Source organism: Mugil cephalus, chromosome 9 (assembly GCF_022458985.1).
Source record: "Mugil cephalus isolate CIBA_MC_2020 chromosome 9, CIBA_Mcephalus_1.1, whole genome shotgun sequence".
Lineage (NCBI taxonomy): Eukaryota > Metazoa > Chordata > Actinopteri > Mugiliformes > Mugilidae > Mugil > Mugil cephalus.
Window position 1 is genome coordinate 3322024 of NC_061778.1, and position 11375 is coordinate 3333398.

Here is an 11375-nt window from a genome sequence, read left to right on the forward strand (position 1 = left end):
GATTTAGCGTAAAGTGACACATTTTGTTGTAATCTGACCTGATGAAGTGACTTAACTGATTTGACATAGTGTTAAGTGTCATGTCTTGTTGTAATCTGATTACCAGTGGCCGGCTTAAAGTTCAGGTGTGAACACGCCCAGAATCTGATCACTGGATCCGATCTCACACCTCATTAGGAATTGGTTTGGGACACTTTTGACCACATTGCTTTTGTAGTGCAAACACAGTGAGCCACGAGTCACATTAAAGACCACCCACTCAGCAGGGGAGACTTTGTGCAAGCAGAGTTTTGACTCATTCATCCAGAAAAACAAACATACAATTATGACGGATCGTCTGAAAAGAAAAAAAGCACTGTAAGTGATCTATGTTGATAAAAATATCTGAATCTGAGTACTCCATCATAAAAAAAAATCCACGCATGTTGAGTGAAGTTTCTCAATGTCTTTATTTACCTTTTATTACCTGATATTTTTCTGTATCTGCTTCAGAAATACCGTATTTCCCCTAATAGTGGAGAGTATTCATTTACTAGCCATGTCTCTTATAATGACGGGGGGCGTGGTTTACTTGTGGTTAGTGGTTATTATCGAAGCAGTTTAGTTTTGTCCTTTTATTCTTTGGATAAATTGATAAAAGCTGTATTTTTATTTAACCTTTTTAAGGATAAACTCCTTAAATTTTTTCGCGCCTATTCTACGAATGAATGAACTATTTTGTCACTTTATTACTTTATTTTTTTCAGGAATGTACTGTGATCGGTCCGCTTAGTAGTCACATGTTTCTGCTTTAGTATTTTACGGCTGCTTCTTCTTCTCTGCGATTTTCGTTGAAACAAAAATTAAGCCGACGGGCAAAAAAGACACAGTGCCCTCTAGTCGGCTACGTGCGTCAGGTGTTTGCGTGGCCGGAGAGGGTTTTAAAATACGCAGAGAGGAATCTGAGAAACACTTATTTTAATATTGGCCCTGAAGTCGTTCTGACACCAGGGCGTTACCCCCTGGTACGCTGTAGCCATTTAAATTGCAGTAAAATTTTCTTGTGAGCACGGTACTGCTTTTTTTCTTTTTTTTTTTAAATGCAATGGTGTCATTTAGTTGTCTGTTCATACCACCTTAAAAGTTTGCAGAGTTGACGGTTCCATTTTTCTTGTGCCGCTGTGTTGAGTTTCTCTGTGTTCTTCAAACAGCCGCGACCAAAGCTAATACACGTTGAACAGTAGCTGTTTCTACTGGAAATCACTCCACTCTAGACGGTAGGCAGGAGGCAGAGGGAGGGAGTAGTTGTTGTCTGGTCACTAAGGAAATGCATTTCAGACCAGTCAAAATATTAAAAGTCTGCATCGCCGTGATGCAGTGGGGAGACACGCTACAGGGTCTAATGAATTGAATGAAAAGTGTGAAAATTACCTAGAAGACTGCAAGTTTTCCAAGTAAATAAATTACATTCCTAGTTTGTCCACTGTTTTAATAAGAGAAGTGGATGAAAAAAACACAGAGACCCAGAACTAAACAGCAACGTGCCCAAATTTCCCTTATTTTTCTTAAGAAATTCTGATTTTTCTTTTAAGGAAAGTTTATTAGATGCAAACATTCTCCAAATTTACTACCTCATTAGTTATAGGTGATTTTTATGTTTGATGCCTCTGGTCTAGGGCACAGGGAGGCATATCTACAGCATAAACACAGAGTAGATTAAACACAAAAGCATAAGTGAAGCTCTGTCTCTACAGTTACAACGTCACTTCTTTTTCCTAGATTATTTTAAAAATCCCAGATCCAGATTCAATTTATATCCCAGAGTTTAACGAGGAAAACAGTGAATGAAGCATTTGAATGAGGACATTGGACTTTTTTTCTTTTTTTTTAAAGTCATAGAGAAAACATCATCAGGGAAATCCTGAGCAGCCGCGGAGTTTTAATACAGCGGCGTGTGTCCGGAGTACTCTGGGTCAGGTAAGGTGTGTGTTTCTTCTCAGGCGTCTGAGAACTGGTCTGACCTTTTTCACTTCAACCAGATCCTTTTAAAACAGCCTCTCGCCTTTCTGTTTATCCTGCTATTTATGTCCAAATGTGGTGAAGGTGCGTGTGTTTTCTCTGTGTGTGTGTTTTGTGTATTTAGCATGTGTGAGTGTTCAGCCTCTGTGCGTCTGCATGTGTGCCTACACATGTACTTGTGTGTGTTTTTTTTTTTTTTTTTTAATGTTGCATCTGTGTCTGCAAGCCGTTTGAGACCGTCTTTTTCTTCACTTGTGTGTCTGTTGTGTGTCTTTTCTCAGTGTAGCCCAATAGAAGGGAAGAGAAACTAGTTGTGGAGGGAAAAGTGGATGAATGGTGGTGTTATTTATTTGGTTTGGCGGCCTCCTGCTCCTTTAGCAGCGAAAAGTCACCCGCCATCGTATCACTAGTCCCGACCCGACTACTGTGGAACTAACAGACCCGAAATAATGGAAAGAGAAGGACCCTTTGTGTGTGTGTATGTGCATTATCTGTAGATGATGCAAATCTAAGTGTGAGGCTACATTTCAGCAGTGTAAAGTCTACAGCCTCCAGACCAGAGCAGCTACACACTCAGTGCATTTACATGCACAGCTTAATGGAGCTATGCTCTAAATTCAAATTCCTGAATGCAGTCCTTGTCACAGTTCACATGCAACGGAGAAAACGGAATAACTGACAGGAACATGTCCTCCTCCTCCTCCACACTAGGTGGCAAAATGTGTCTTGTCAGCGGGTTAATACGGCCCCCTTTCCGGTTGACCTATTACGTCATATAATAAACAAGAGTCATTCATGCAGCAGGCCGGGATTTCAAACAAGACGGATAATAGTTCAGGTTTTTTTAATCTCGTACGTAATATGCGCACTACTTATGGTGCAGATAAGATGGCGCTATCCCACATTTGGTTCTTCTACCAACTCTGTTTACCTTCTTCTTCTTCTTCTGTGACTGTGTTTCTTCGATGTTTTTGTTCCGGGGTCATACACCAGGGCAGCGCTTGCGGACAGCGTTGCCAGACGTACAATAATTATTTGTACGATAATTTCACTGTCTGTACGATGTACGATCAATATTTCCATGCATGGCAAACACAAACATGATCCATCCTGCACTGCGCTTGATGTTGTAGATTGTCTCACATGCCTCTTTACAGTCAATCAAGAGAAACATGAGTTTTTTCACCCAGCTAATTAGCAAAGATCCCTCTAAGTTATGGAACACATCATTATAGCATTTGACCAACCAGCAGAGGCCCAGAACGCATCCAGCTTCCTTGTTTTTCCAAAATCAGAAAATGGCGCTTTTATGACTCTGCTACTTCCCGGTCTACGGCAATAACATTAAAACTGTGATAAGTGATGACATGTGTTGATTTCAAAGGATTTAGTAAAATGAGCGAAATCATGGCATGAAATATGCAGGCACCATTTATGATCATATGCCTAAAACTGGCATTTCCATGGTATTTCCATAATCCAACAAAATACTGTCTATGATGTGAAAAAGGATTAAAAAAAGCCAGGGTATATCCATATTTAGACATAGTCTGAGGAGTAGTAAGCCATAATTGGCCTTTTTTTCTTTATAAATAAGTCAGTACAACTGAGGACATTAAGCTATACGTGGTCTGTGGTCGTGTTTTACTGTAGCAGATGGTCCCTATACAATGCAGTAATATACAATAATTTTCAGCTTCTGGTAAATAATTTGTCATTTTCTGTCTGGCAATACTGGTTGTGGAGCACGCGCACACGCATTGTCTAGTTTAACTCCGATTAAGGCGTATACATGCCAGTGAAAATCATTTTCCAACTACATTATCTGGGCGTCTTAGTCGGAAGAGGAGAGCTATAACAGGCAAACCTATGGCTCCATTTTTCACACGTCTACAGATGATTTGTCTCTGTTTGATGCATCACAGTCTGTTCTTGCATTAACTTGAACTTTCCCAACTTTGTGATTGGCTCAAAGTTCAGCAGGGCTTCACACAGACTGCTGCAGGATGAGCATTTCAGTTTTTCATAATAGGCAAAGCCTTTTTTTATTCATGTATTGTGCAGAAATTTACAGTTAGTTTTTTTTTTTTTTTAAATGCAATTTTGAGCAACACACACATACACAGCCGTTCTGGTATGTCCTAAATTTTTGGTTCAAGCTGAATCAGCAGTGAAATCCTGAAGCAAACAAACTGTTCAAAGGACACGCTGAACTTAGGGGTTTCTCGTTTTACATCATCATCATCTCATCTGAATGTTGAAACACACAAATATTTTTACAACAACATCTAGCCATCTGGAATGAATAAACTTGAGACCAATTCATTCAGGAGAGGCCAGCTCTGTGAAAAACAGATTATTAGTTCTTAATAGCTTCTTACCTGACAGCAGCTCAGGTTTCTGAGAAGAGGTGCAGAACGCAGTTGCCTGCTGGCCGCTGTCTTTGTAATGTGTGCAAGTGCAACGTTTTGCAGTGGACACAGGAGATGTCACTGTCGGCCTTTGGTTTATGGTGAGAAATAAATTAATTGGGATTTATCAGTCTGGAAAAGGTTATTTATAAAGTTTTGGAACTCACATTATCCACAAATGGTGAAAACATAGAACAGCTAACCACAATTACCCCAAGAGCTCAGAGACGATTCCTGCAAGAGGACACAAAACAACATCCAAAGAACTGCAGGACTCACTCACTTGGCTTAGTTAAGGTTCATGACTCCACCGTGAGAAAGAGACTAAAATGGCCTGGATGGCCGAGCTCCAAGACCCCCAAGACTTTTGGGGAAATACTTAAACTCTTTGGAAGGTGTGTGTCCCATAACATGTGGTGTAATGGGAACACCGCATTTCAGAAAAAGAACATCATAGCGACAATAAAATGTGGTGGTGGTAGTGTCGTCATCTGGGGCTGTTTTGCTGCTTCAGGACCTGGAGGACTGAAGGAGAATGTCCGGCCATCTGTTGGTGACCTCAAGCTGAAGAGAACTCGGGTTCTGCAGCAGAACAATGATTCATAACATACCACAAAGTCCACCTCTGAATAGATGAAGAAAAACTAAATGAAGACTTTGAAGTGGCCTAGTCAAAGTCCTGACCTGGATCCTGTTGCAATGCTGCGGCATGAAATTGAAAAGGTGGTTCATGCTGGAAAACCTCCCAATGTGGCTGAATTACAACAATTCTGCAAAAACGAGTGGAAGAAAATTCCTCCATAGTGTTGTTGCTGCTAAGGTGCCCAACCAGTTATTAGGTTTTTCACTCAGGGCCATGTAGGTTTGGATTTTGTTTTCATTTAAAAACTGTAGTTTATGTACTTGCGTTATCCTTGACTAATATTTAAATTAGTTTGATGATCTGAAATATTTAAGTGTGACAAACATGCAAAAACAAAAAGAAAGAAATTAGGAAGGAGGCCAATGCTTTTTTCACACCACTGTTCGTATATATCAGACTTTTTGTTTCCAGTGCAGTTGAGTGAATTTCTGTTCATAGTATCAGAGATGCATCAAGCTTTGTGTCTTAAAAGTTTTATTCATAGAATAATTTCTTATTAAATTTGAGTTTACGGCTAATTGCACGAAGGAAATGAAGGATGAACATGGAACCATGGGTCTGTTTTAAAAGAGCATTCTTCTATATCTAAAAAGTAATTCAAAATGTAATAAACGACAATATGCTAGTTTAAGAGCCTGCTGCTATCCCCCACGAGTGTTTATATGTGTAATGTCACTCCACCTACTCATAAGTCATGCACTTCTTTTAAATGGACAAGTTTTAATTAACTGTCTTCGCAAGCAAACAAGCCATAAGGCGTTTTGTTTGACTTTTGTTGGCCTCATTCAACTTCAAACAAAACCCAGATGGAGGGAAAAGGAAGGCAGGTGCTCGTCAGGCGATAAATGCTTCATTTCAAAAGGCAATTTACAGACTGTTCTTCTTATTTGTTGTATTTTGACGCGAAAAGATGGAGGAGGATGATAATAATACGGTTTAGCTCCTCTGACGTAGGCCTCGTCTCTAAATGTGATTAAAGATTAACAGTTTATTTGACTTTGTTCTTTGCGTATTTTAATAGTGATTTTATGTCTTATCCTAATGAGTATGAAACATGTGCGAGTGATACATCATAGCACATGCTCCAAACAATAAAGAAACACCCATATAACATTGTAAACTCACAAAGCTCACATAGTTTTGTTGTTTACGGTCTAATTAAACTCATTATTTCAAGATTCATAGATGATTTCTGTGAATGCACCACAGATAGTTTATAGAGGACACCACATAGTGGAAAAAAACCTCTTAACTGGAATTTTTTTTTTATTAACCTTCCTTTTACCATCATGAGCGTCGTAAGAAAACCAGTCGGACCAGTTCTTTTCCAGTCCTGCTCTGTTTGCTCTGCTCCAGCATCTCACCCGTCGCCTCTACGTGTCTGTTAGGCGATCTCTTTTCATTGAACCTGTGAGCACACACTTCGTACCGTGGTTTTGCGATTTGATCAGTTCATCTCTAACTGAACTCGATCGCATTAAATGTCGGGGAGACTTTGTTTATCTTGGCACGAGACAATTGTTTTGTCACGTTTAAGTTGTAGTAGGCAGGAAATGTCTTTATCGGCTGTCACGCTGTCTGAAAACACACGAAAGTCACTTTCATGCTCATATTAAATGGAATTACTGTACTTTGTATTTGCATCTTAACTGGCAACAGCTAAGAATTAGAAGTCTAAACCGAATAAAGCCGAAACTTAATAAAAATGCTCCATATAAACGCTTCAAAACAGGGCAAAACCAAACCAAAAGGGGTAGAATAGACCTTTTCCCCAAACCGATCTGAAGTCATGTAAATGGTGAATCTGAATGAAGTCAGGCTCCGTTCTGTCTGAGCATGCTCTGTCGTGATGTAAATGCGCAGTGACTAGACATTATCTCACGTTCAAATGGCAGAAAAAAAAAAAATAGAAATATTGAACTGTTTAAAAAGGTCCATCTTGGTCCAAATGAATTGAAGCCGGGATAAACATAGAAGAAGATACAAGTGTGGAACAAATTCGATATTCGGAAAACCTTGAAGACCAGCTACTACAAGACTAACGCAATAGCAACAGTGGATATGACCCCACAAACTTTCCAAATCAACCTGTTGCTTTAATGATAATTGTAACAACAATAGCAACGACTACTGATTAGATGAGAGACCTCCATCTTTGATCAGTCACATGAAAAACAGAATGAGAAAAAAGTTTCCATATAAATCTAACTAATCTCTATGTTAAATGTCACAAAGCTAACATCACCACAAGGTCTGTACGCGACAATAACATAGCGGTCAAACGCCACGTTATTGGCATTCATCTGACCACTTTATCTTAAGCAGATTTGTGACTAGACGCCGTAACCTACATACGTAGTCTACACTGGTGCGAGTAAAAGCGCCACCCAAACACTAGTCGACACTGTCTTTTTTCCCTCCTTCACTTTCAACAGTGACGACTGATACAACTCCCAAAATTTCGCCTGTCAACTAATTCAATTGTTTGTATCTCTGAACCTCCTCATTCTTACCTCTCCTGAAGCGGAAACACGCTACTACCAAGCGGACCAAAGCTCTTGTGGCCTGCGTTATATTTCTTGGGAGCCGCAGGTTCGGCTACGGTGTTGGGGTCTGGACTGTTACCGTAGCTACAGCATCAAATTGATGCAGAAGCCTAAACTGTCAATTGCTATTTGTGAACTAACGCACATGAAAAGCAACACGAGGCTCTGTACAACGTTTGCTTCTCTTCAAAGCTACCTAGCATCTTAGCTCGTCCTAGCTCCTCCTTTTTCCTCTCATGCAGGTACAGAATGTACGTGCTAGCTGTAGTGTTTGCTGTGAGTTCAACTTTTCGGTCCAGGCAATCTGAGGCAACATGACTGCCGACCTTCATTGACCATAGTTTTTAATATCGGGACAGTATAAATAAAGATCGAGTAGAGCTCCCCCTAGTGACTGACTGCAGTATAGGTCATAAGCTCCACCTCCTCCATATTAGTGGATGGGACTTGGGCTGAACTTTCGAAGATGGTTTCTGTAATTTTTAGGTAGTTAATATAATGATAATGAATGTCCAAGTGTCAGTTATTTTGAGTTTCCTTTTCATTTAGTAATTTGAGGCTATAGTAACAGGATGTAACATAATGGCGTAAGTAGAGCATAGGGTAGTATTAATTCATCGAAAACGTGTATCTGAGGCATCAATATCGTATATCACTGATGAGATTCTGGCTCCAAACTTGCACGATGGTGCCACTCGTATCGCCGGGAAAATGGTATCAGTTTGGCCAAAGCAAGCAAGTGGTTTGGGCCTTTAGGAGACAGACTTGTGTTTTTCTTCAAATTTATTCCAATACAAATAAGTAGAAAACATTCATCTTATAAACTTTATTAAAACTTATAAGGCCTCTCCAGACTTTATACTTCACTCAATTTCTAATGCAACAGTCGCTTTGAATTTTCCCACAGCTAATATTTGTACAGATGAATATGTAGAATTGGACTGAAGGCAGAGGTTCTCCACTGCTCTTTCATTCATGATTTGAGTGCGGGTATATAGGAGCTCACATTCTCTGCTGGTGCCTGGTCTTAGCCTGGTCACAGAGATACGCTCAGCAGCTCAGAGCCCGGTCCTGAATGAGCCTATAGATACAGAGGCTTCTGGCCAAACTGAGGTTCAGGAGAAATTATGACGAGGAGAAATGGAGCCTTTATGAAAGACACATTGACTGCACTTGATTGCCTGAGATGATGGAGTCTGGGCAGAGAGCAGCTCAGTTCTGGTGAATGCAAGAGCACACGATAAGCTGGAAACTGAGCGACAAAGCAGCAGACCGTGCTAAAGAGGCGACACTCGGCGTCCGTGCATCCAACAAGCACGTCTGCTCAGGTACATAGATACTAATGCACACAAAAACAAGACCACAGCAACACACTCACATGCAGGTCTCCATATATATATATATAAATAAATATATAAAAGAGTAAAGTGACAGGCAGCAATAGAAAGAGGAAGAGAGGCAGAAAGGAAGAGGCAATGAGGAGAAAGAGTAATGTGCTGCAAGTGTGTGTGTGTGTGTGTGTGTGTGTGACTCATGCCATGAGTACACATTGTTAGCACGGTGAAAATCCTCACAGGTTCCTGGAAGGAATTAAAAGGCTGACGTGACACCAGGATGCAAGACTGCTCTGCAGGGCTGGTCCCACCCCTCTGCTGATCCATGTCAGGGTGTGTGTGTGTGTGTGCATGTGTTTTCATCCCACTGCTCTGTGACAGTCTGCACATTTTAATTCTTACCTGGTCTTATTATTATTATTATATAAGTTAAAGAATTAGCACAGTATGTACTAAACAGCCAACTGCCATAAAGGTTTTGCATGCACGGTTGATTGCTGCGTGGTTAGAGAAGTGTCTGACATTGTCTTTGACTCTTCGAAACAAATATAACTGAGCAGCCTCACAGATCCTTCGAGCCTAATGTATTAGAGAGGCTCCTGTTCAGACCTGGGGAGTCTGAATCAAAGTGCACAGCTTCACCTGTGCTCACAACCAGCATTGAAATGCATCCTCATGTGTCCCCAGCCAGCACTTGAGGTCCGATTAATAAACATCATTTGTGGTGCAGTAGAATATTTTAGCCAATTTTCTAATGGATCACGACGTCTGCATCAGAAGCATGAACAGCTGTTGGTTGCGTGTCATAACTTGGGGAGACGATAGATGTTTTTATTAACGTTTGTTTAACTCAACCAATAGTTATTTTACAACCTGCAGGATGATATAAGAGGTTATAGTTGAACCATGAAAACTTTTAGATGCACCACAGTCAAACACAAATCAGCTTCTTCTAAAATATAATTTGTTATATGATGTCATTTGTTAATTCCTGTGCAGATTTATTTATATTTAGTTGTATATGTAAATTAATTTGAATTACATTTTCCCACATGCTTCACTTTAGAGTCTTTACTTTGTGATGTGTCTCCGGATGATTTATTAGCACTGTGCGCGTTTCATTTTATTTCCTCCTCCAAATTATGTTTTTATTGCATTTTCCAGGTTCCACGTTGCCCCCCTTCGGCTGCACAGAAGCCCCATCCTCCCCGTGAGCTTCCTCCGTGTTGATTTGATCTTTATTTGGCCCTTTACACCGCAACTCTTTGAATAAAGCTACTCAGCGCGCTTACGGGAAGCGCACAGCGCAACATCACAACCGGCCCCCTCAAGCTTCCAAACCGAGCATTTCCAAATTGGTTTTCGTGAAACCTGCTAATATACAGGGACAAGTTTAGAAAATCTCCCTCTCCCGCTCCCTCCCCCGTCTTCGGGACAACCTCCAGTACGATCTCCTGAGAAGGTGATTCTAAATTTAAACCTGCAAAAAGGTGGCTTTGTAAAGAGCTGGCTTCAGAGGGAGAGAGAAATCTGGAGGGAGAAGACGGGGGGAGGAAATTTGCAGAGAGATCAAGGAGGAAAAACATAGAGGAAAAAGAGAGGACACAAAGATTACTGGGCGATAATTAGTTTGCCAATGATAAAAATAAATAAATAATCTAACAGCTGAGTAAACTTGTTGATTTGAATTATTGTGATATCCATTAACTTTCGTTTTCACCAGCCGCTGTGGTTCGTTGTTTTCCAAAGTTACTAGTCACTCAGCATTTTCACTTCTCGGGAAATTGTGTTTAATGCCATTAAAGCTGAGTATGGAGTGCTAAAGTTTATTTTAACTAGAGTTACAACCTTAGAGTCAGTTGGGGGCCACTGATGTACTGAGGCTCTGGTCGTCATTGCAGCGTGGGTTTGATTCCTGTCCCTGTATAATACAGGTGCAAAACAATCAAAAAATGTGCATCAGTTACAGGTACACTATACTTTTATAGTGCTCTACATCAGTGGTTCTCATCTGGTCTGGCTTCAGGACTCCACCGTCACACCTTAATGACAAGCCCCAAATGTAAAAAAAACTTTCAGGTTCTCAAATTTATTGAAGGTAATAATTAAATTAACACTCAGTTGGTGTTTTCATGCAAAATACGTGAAATAAAAAAATGTGCAACTAAACTAAAACTCAAATTATGCAGGTTTAGCTGAGAATTCTCCTTTACTGAATGTATGACAACCAACAGTGTACTATGAAAACAAACAAAAAAAATCATGTTCTGTCCTGAACGGGATTTGAACCCAGACCTCCCGGGTCCTGTGCGACTGAAGCCAGTGTCACTGACTGAACCATCTGAAAGTGAACTTACCAATTCTTGGCTATACTTTCTTTCAAACCAAGGAACACAAAACTTTTTGTCGTCTGTCACTTTGAGTTATTTTAACATCATTTGAC

General features: G+C 40.3%; 1 long non-coding RNA gene across 1 annotated transcript in view; it reads left to right on the forward strand.

Moving 5' to 3' along the window:
• The window catches only part of LOC125013705, a 34551-nt gene extending 23676 nt beyond the window's left edge, over positions 1–10875 (forward strand). Inside the window, exon 3 of the long non-coding RNA XR_007113398.1 lies at positions 10097–10875. This is a non-coding gene — a long non-coding RNA (uncharacterized LOC125013705). The remainder of the gene's footprint in view (positions 1–10096) is intronic.
• Positions 10876–11375: the final 500 nt, after the last annotated feature.